This window comes from Helicoverpa armigera, chromosome 9 (genome assembly GCF_030705265.1).
Source record: "Helicoverpa armigera isolate CAAS_96S chromosome 9, ASM3070526v1, whole genome shotgun sequence".
Classification (NCBI taxonomy): Eukaryota; Metazoa; Arthropoda; class Insecta; order Lepidoptera; family Noctuidae; genus Helicoverpa; species Helicoverpa armigera.
Genome location: NC_087128.1, coordinates 5,199,660 through 5,208,567, shown reverse-complemented (window position 1 = coordinate 5,208,567; position 8,908 = coordinate 5,199,660).

Here is an 8,908-nt window from a genome sequence, read left to right as displayed (position 1 = left end):
TCGAATGTGCACTATTTTATCTACTTTGCCAATCGCGAGATCTAATATCAAAGAAGAGCAAATTGAACTCAATTGAATGTTACTTTGATGAAAATTGACGAGATAAAACTACCAACTGAACAAAAATTAAAGCAATAAATCGATTTCCGAATTCGCCACTGCTCCATCTCTGCTGCAATTACTAGCTGAGCATTAACCTTTTTGTTTATCTGACTAGATGGCATTGAACAGGTTTTTAACCTTTTATAACACTGTGAAACAACTTAATGGTTAAAGCACTTACTAGCGACCGTCCTTAATGATAGAGGGATTCCCAACGTCCGTGTGACGTTGTGTTACGTAAATATGCCTATGTAAATGTAGGTATACTGAGCATAATACAGACTATCGATTTATAGAAGTGAGTTTGTGACGTAAGTTAATTATATAACAGCTGATTGTGCGTCATAATTAAATAACCGACGGAAAGGGTTCATGTAAGGTTCATTGGAGGCAAGCGTATCATATTTCAATGTGTATTAACAATAATAAAAATAATGGAATCATACGTCAAGGTACGACGTCAATTTATTAGGTAATTGGTGCAACTTTTTTATCAAAATCTCTAATATTACGATTAGTGGTTTGTGTTAATTGTTTAACGCAGTTAGGCACGTGACAAATATTATCGAAACCAATCTAATCATTATCAAGTTTGGCACACATTTTTCCAAAACTGATACTGTATATACCTGCGTGAACGCACAAATGTTTTACTATTAATTGAGAACAAAACAATTGACAAGACACCTGTTGCTAAGTGGTCACCGCCCCATATAGGAATCTTCAATTGTAGAGGCATTGTAAATGCGTTGCCATCTTAGAAAAAAAACTGAAAATATATCACATTTTATGTCTTCTTTGTGTATATTTTTCAGTCATGAAAACATCGCGAATTTCAAAGCTGTGCATTAACCCCAGAAAGTAAATTCTACAAAGAACAAATTTCGCAAAAAATTAAGAAGTGACAGCCAGCCTTAATTCCACTTTTTTATTAAGTACATAAGAAATTGGTTAACTCTTCGTTTAAGGAAGGAAACTTTTTACAAGACGCGATTAAACAATTTAAAAAATAAAAAGAACATATTGCCGAAGATTCTTAGCTAAATAAAGATCAATTTATTTGACTTCGATAAAAGCCAAATCTCTCAAATATATCGAACATTATAAAATAAATTATTAACAATATTTTAAAAATAAATAGCAAAAGGCAAGTTGTTTTTCATAAATAATATTTCAAAATATGCAACGTAATTTATAAATTTAACTATCCTAGATAAAATAAATATTTTTAATTGGTTGCACATTTTTTATATCGAGATCTAGGTACTTGGACTTGAGACATGCTGATTATGCATGAATGATCATCATATGATTAATAATGGTTAATTATAAATGAATAAATTATATTATCCACAATTTCTTTGATTTAATTTACTCAATAAGTCATGAAAAAAATAAAAAAGTTTCCAATTTTAAGTACCCGATTAATTTGCTTTCAAAATTAAAATTTTAATTGTCCCAATCAGTTTTCTAAAACTGTTAACAGAAACTGCAAAAAATCTTAAAGTTTTATTACTGCAGGCATCGTCGCGAGGCATCAATAGCTTCGAACATTTAAATTCTAGTACAACATTAATGTGGGTCATCAATTCTCACGATTGTATTATGTTATGCCTACAAATCTGTCGAGCAAGTATTGAAGTGTCGTCGACCCCGCGGAGTACTAACCCATATTACTTGTATTTTTCATTAGGCCATTTGCACATGATTCAGTGGGTATTTTTTTTATTTGTTGAGTACATTTTGCACATGTTAAATTTTAATGAAAAAAAGATGTTTCAGTTAACCCATTATTGTCGTAGTCTCTTATTTCAATAACAAACTATTGCACTTTTTCTCAATAAAAGACTAATGACAGAATTTATGCTTAAATCTGTTCCGGTTGTACTTACGAAGTAGCATGAGAACTGTTGTATATGATGCTTGAATAATTAGAAACGAATTCCAAATTGATTAACTAAAAGGCTAAATCTTAACTTTACTGCAAAAATTACCCTTTGACTATAACACCTGCCATTTGCTACGAAACTACTACGAATTGTAGGTCTTCGTAGCGGTATTTTTCTGTTGCTCTTGTGCAAAAAGGCGGCTTTATTTTTATTTTTTATGTAAGATTTCATAATTTGTGTGTTGCAAGTAAAAGACCAAAACAATTCCTTGTTTGGCAGTTGTCGTGCAGCTGTGCCACCCACCCGTCAATAAGCAAATTCGGCCATCCTAATTGCCAGTATCGGTACTTCACATTTCACTTTCGTTGAGGCGGTGCGAGCCCGCGGCGAGCAGGCCGGAGTCGTTGACCCCGTGTCCTCGCGGCCGCGTGCCGATTAGATAATTTCCGCGGTGCGTTGTCAAAATACTCATGACCCAATGGTACAGTGAATACGCGGGGCCGTTGAACTCGCAGCGGTCGCGCAAATAAAGATACGTGATCCGAGTTTACATCGGGCTGTATTACGATAAAAAACACACTATCGGTCGAAACTTCTTTTTATTTCCATACTATCGTATCTGTTCGTCCATGTTGGTATCGTTTAAGATTAGGCTTTATCATTATCTTTAACCTAATTTTCGGGTGTTGCGTTGATATGATAGTGTGAATTGATTTCATAAAACAAAGCGCAAGTATTTTCTTTTTTACTTTTGTAAATAAACCTAAATAATAAGGAAGTTTTACGCTATCACGCAGTTTCTGTTCGTCCACCTCATGACTATTAATGATATCTTACAACTTTTGTAATTTTCTGTTTACGCTCTCGCTGGTCCCTTTCGGCAATAACAGATATTGTCATCTGAACTTCAGCGTGGTTATAGCGCGAGGAAGGTTCCGCATCGCAAGAAACTTTATGTTCGAAGGCGTCTCCAAACTTCTTCGGAAGCGATAAAATCTAATGAAACGATCAAGATATCGAAATTGCGATCAATTTTCCCGTCGAATCGAATTTTTCGCCCACTTGTGAGTTTGGCAATTTTAGTGAATTATATTCGTTGATAACTTTATGACTTTCAATTTAAAGAGAATGAAAGAAGTGCCTGGAACTAACTAGGAGCAAAATGTAATCTGAAACCAAATGTTGATTTAAATGAGCCTAACTTTCTCAAATTCGTACCTATGTGTCATCCGAAAAAATTAAAACGATTAGATAACAACTAAATATTGTCCACACGATGCGATGTCGAAACTTTAGTGTGAACCTTTCCATGGTTTTTCCCCAAACCTAGATCAGGGACGGCAGTTTCCTTATACAGCTATGTCAACAGTGTAATGACAAATGCGGTAGTAAATTCTATAGAGAAGTGTTCCATCTAGGATACCCGTTAAGCTGCAGACAATACGGGTGATTATTATTTGTTGACGTCAATCGAGCAATGGAATTGGAGTAGAGTTCATCAACACACAATACATAGACAGGCTGATTTCATTGTGAGCTGTACCAATAGGCAATAAGGCTAATCTCCTGCAGTACATTACTCTATGTACCCACTTATTGGTTTGTAACAATTACCTTGTTTATATGTTGTTCACAATTCAGCAATTGTCTTTAATTTAATATTAATGAGTCAGGGTTTTTTCAAAGTTGGCAGATATCCTTTGTACAATATATCAATCATACAACCAGCGGTTCTGGTTAACTTTAATCTAAGTCATACCTACGTTTGCGGTATGTCCTACTTCCTTAACTAAATTGCACGCTTTGTGTAATGATAAAGATTTATAGTGACCAAGTTTTAGTATTTAATCCCCAAATCATCTCCTTTAATTAGTAGGTAATTTCCGGCTTAAAATGAAACTTCCAAGATTAGCTGGTACAAGGCAAGATAAGTTAGAAAAATGGTGTGTATGGTCTTTGACCACCCAAAGTAGCAATGGCATCCTAACCGATTTGTCGACCACGGCGCCTATTCTCATGCAAGATCAGCCAGCTGGGCACATACATAATATTAGTGCATAAGCATTTGCGCGGACATACATAGGTGCACTATAAATTCTTTATCCGTATCATTAACTCTTTACTCTGGGCAGCTTTGTGAAAGTTTGTAAAACCGACATAGTAGACATACTACCTATACGTGGAGGACTAAAAATGACTAAGATCTCAAATATATCTAGTGGTAGGTAGTACTTCTTCTTCCTCCTGCCCTGGTAGGTACTAAGGCAAGGTAAAGTAGGAGATAGCTAAGTAAACTACTAACCTGCTCTAAATTGGTCACATCAAAACCAAAGTAGAACCAAAAAGATGGTCCATGGAAACCTTCAAAATGTCCCAGTTGAATTAATCTATCTGTTTGTTTTAAGAAGTGCAATCTCGCAATTTAAATATGCAATACACGCATATCAGCAATAGGCAACCACGTGAGAGAAAGAATTGATTCCATCAGCAGAAACTTCCTACCTGCCTAAGACTGTAACGTGCTCACTAAGCAGAATATTTTGTCAACTGTGCGGTTCTCGAAAGTCGCCAACACGTCGGGTGCCTACCTATCATTCGAAATGCATTTAGCAAGTTCAATGCACTCTTAGTCATAACGACGTGTAGAAACCTAAGACGCCCAGTAAGTAACTAAGCAGACACTAGAAATGCTAAGCACAGGTGACATTATAGTTAAGCAATTTATCCTGTTCTAGTAGCTGTAGCTCCAATACGGAAACAATCAGTTTCGGTGATCGCTGACTCGCGAATTGATTGTACTTTGATCGTTAATTGGTTTGGTTGTCGCAGGTCACATCTCGTCGGTTGCGTGGCAAATTTGAATGTGCACGATCGGTGAATGCACGCGCTCGCGCCGGGGCGAGGCCGGCCGATCACCTGCCTTATGTAACCTGCCATAAAGTGCACCACGACGGCACGACCAAGAACACTCGGTCTTTGATCTTGGTGCGAATGCACTAAGCCAATACCAGACTGATTTGTTTGCTGTAAGCTGTTTATAAATAATTGCATTCGATGGCAGGGTTCATTAACACTTGTGGAAGTATCTTATTACGATAGGATGTAAACATCGCTACCGTTTAGAATTACTTATAGGTAATTATTTTGTGTACCACATGATTACGAAGTAAACAAATAAAACATCAAGTTCAGATGGATATAAATATTATATTTTAAAAATAAGCTCGATCTATTTTATTTAGTGACATAAACATGGCACTACATAATATATCGATTAATTTAATTAAATTTTTCGAATTCAACGTGAGCAAGTAAATTAAGATAGGTGGTAATTAATGCATTATGGACGAATTACGTAAACTGTTGCGAATGCAGAATCCATAAAACATTAAAATAAAATGCATTTAATTTCAAATTAAGGCGCGCATTGATAAAGTACAAACGAGTACATAAACAACTTGATTTTCTTACACATTGTTTTATTTACGGCTGGACAAGAATGATTTACATAAACGAAGGCCATATGACCATAGTTAGAGATCATCGCCTCTAAAATTAACATATTAGACATTACTTCAACAGAATAATATTTCTAGGACAAGTTGTATTGTTGTATTCTACTTCTATTATTTTAGTTGTAAACGTGACGCACGTTGCTGGATAAATTCGATCGGATACAATAAAGCGAATCAATATTCTACGCCTAATTCTAATAGCCTAGCAACACACCGGAGTGAAGCTATGCCCAAGTGTTTCCACGCTGAGAGTTAGATCTTTTTTTAACAATAATATAAGTAATTGTTTGAGCTGGATTAAGATTGACTAGCTTCATTTTTACAATGGAAAATACTGTTTGTGCTCATTATTTTCAGAAATTCAATATCAGAAAAAGTTATCTGAAGCGTTTATCTACGCTTGAAACAGTAGTAGGGAGGTTCTACCTACAGAATGTTTCAAATCATTCCAGTGGTAGTTTCTTAGATTAAAAAAATATACTCTGACGTCCTACCCTGTTTTAACCCCAAAAGAGGATCAATGTCCATATGTTCTTTTTCATGTCTCTTAAAAACTTCGGATTTGAATATGTTCTACTCCCATTTTATCCTCCTGTTAATTTATCTTCTCATTAAATTAAAAAAAGGTGATTGTTCACTTTAATTTGCGATACAATTTGCTGCATCAGGTCCTATATTTATCTCATTAATTTTCTGATTTTATACCATAAAAGCTTAAAGTTTCCCTTAATCTTTTATATATTTTTCTTACAGTATTACAAAAACAAACAGTTTTATTCAATTAAAATTACAATTTCAAGCCGCCTTTAATACCTCGAGTTATGCGCTTATAAAAATATGTCACAAAAAGTGCAGTGTGTTTTTATTTAATGTCAAAAACCCAGTCTTCTACGAATAGCATTTTTACACCTAGTCAATGCACGCGGAAATTGTCTCTGACGTCATTTAGCAAAAACTACCAGGACTTTACATTTTAAACGACCTCACAGCGCACAGAGGTCAAGATGAGTTCACTGTTCATCGACCTATCGAGGTAACACATATCTATTTGGATTCTTTTTGGTATTTTTATTCCTTACAAACAGCAGAATTCTAAGAATTGATATTCGTACATTTTTCTTACCTCATCTTTTAACGGAAATCACCTTTACCAAACATACTAGTGAATCAACTATTATACGCCTACTTAAGTATGTGGTGAACCTCTTAAGTGAAGGATCTATCTGAAAAAGAAAATGCGAGGAAGTGAAAGTAAGTTTAGAAAAATGCTCTCAGGATTGTTGCGTCGATTCTAGGGTTAACTTTTCTGTGGCAAGTTGGACTTTTGGTAATTAAGTAGGCACCTACTTACAAGCACTTACTTACCTACTTACCAACTACTTACTTACTTACTAACATGGAATAAAAGAACTATTATAGTAATCTGTGACAAAAGGTAGATTCACGGCCCGTGATTTGCCGCCAGGTGGCGACTGGGAATTCTGAGAGCACTTCAAAATTAGAGATACAATTTGCATTTTTTCCTTATAAAACGGTTCGTTTTACATAATTCAGATTGCTTTTAGGAAATATGTATGTAGATATACCTAGGTACCTTATATACTCGTTGTTAAACTCCACCTACTCAGATTAACATTATCTAACCTTGGTACGTCCTTCTTTTTTATTCGTTCAGAATTGAACGATTGTGAATGGTCAAGGCCATATTTAGTAGTACCTATGCACAGTTTAATGCAGTTTTATCTTTTATGAAATATAATATTAAATAACTATATGATTGGCGTAGGAGTGTTCTGCGGTGCTGCGCTACGTGGTTTAATGCTCCCATACATTGCCGGATTGACCATAGAGCAGATGTAGAAATTGATTAAAGTCTAAGGACCCGGGCATATGCGTATGGGAGCATAGAGGTCCCACGTAGCCGAGCTAAAGTGAGATTCGGGAGCAGATTAAAGGGCTGGAGCTTCAAATCAAAATTACTTTCGATATGTAGCATGTTATGGATACAATGACTGCTGCACCGATGGATCGTAAAGTTAAGCGACGCTAGGTGGTGTCAGTCCGAGGATGGATGACCATCTATGCCGTAACGAGTACCTACCCGTTTCGAAAGGCATGTTAAATTGGTGGGTCCCGACTATATTTGGCAGTCATAACGGGTAATCTGAAGCCAGAAAGTCTGACAACCAGTCTTACTAAGGGGTATCGGGCTGCCCGTGTAACTAGGCTGAGGTCTTATAGGCAGTTGCTCCATGTAAAACCGCATGCGGTTAGACTGGAAGCTGAAAGCTAGAGAAAGGGAAGCTAGGCAGATGATGTACCGAGTAATCAGAGGGTGTGAGGCTGGATTTTTTTTATTTTGTACCCCGCCAAAATTTAGTACGGATCCCGCACTCTGCTCCAATGGGACAATAATCTCGAATATTGCGTTTCAATCACCTCAACCTGTATAAGGAAAACAAAACGAAAATCGATAACTATCATATATTTATCTCACCTCTACGTGATCCATGTATTTTTGGGTACCTAAATCATTTGAACGATTGCTTTCGGTTCAAGGCTAATCCTTATTGCGTGGGTAGTTGCTGATTTGTACGGTAGACCGCACGTCAGTGGTAACTGTCATGCACCTTAACTCAATAGTAATAAGTACGCTTTTCCTACAAAACTGTTACCACTGACCTGAAGTTGACTGTACCACTCACTAGATAGTGAAATGGGAATTTTATCTTCGATCCACCTATCTATTGGGAACGGATGTCATTGTTTAAAGCGTAGGTTGTAAAGTATGTAGGTACTTATTTATAGATGACGATTTAAAACCCAGTAAGTACCAACTGATGTACTGGATAATTTAAAAAAACTATTCTGTTCACATGGTAAAAAAGAAAGTTTAGGATCATTCTATTCTAATAGGTGCAACAGTTATATTAGCTTAAAATAATCTTAAACCCATATTATTAAAGCAATCGCGGGTATAACAGATCTCTCCCGCAATAGTAATTTTACTTATAATTCTGGTTTGTTCGAAACGCTTTATAATGAGACGTTAAAATATTTTTTTTTCTATATACTTATATGAAATTAAAACATGCATCAAACTGTTGCACCCCTTTTTCGTAAAACCTAAAGGGTTTTACCCGATTAAGATACGCTTGATTAGTAAATCAGGCGATCATAGGTATATATTCGCGCTTATTCATAAGTACTTAACTATTAATTAAAATGCTACGTTATTCAATATAATGTCATTAATTACTAGATTTATAAAAATATTAACTTGTTACATTGGCAGTGTACATGATTTCATATTGCTTTATACCTGTTACGAATATATAATAATGCTCTTTCTAGCATAGAATCGCTAGTTAACCATTTTCAAATCTGTATACGCGACTATAT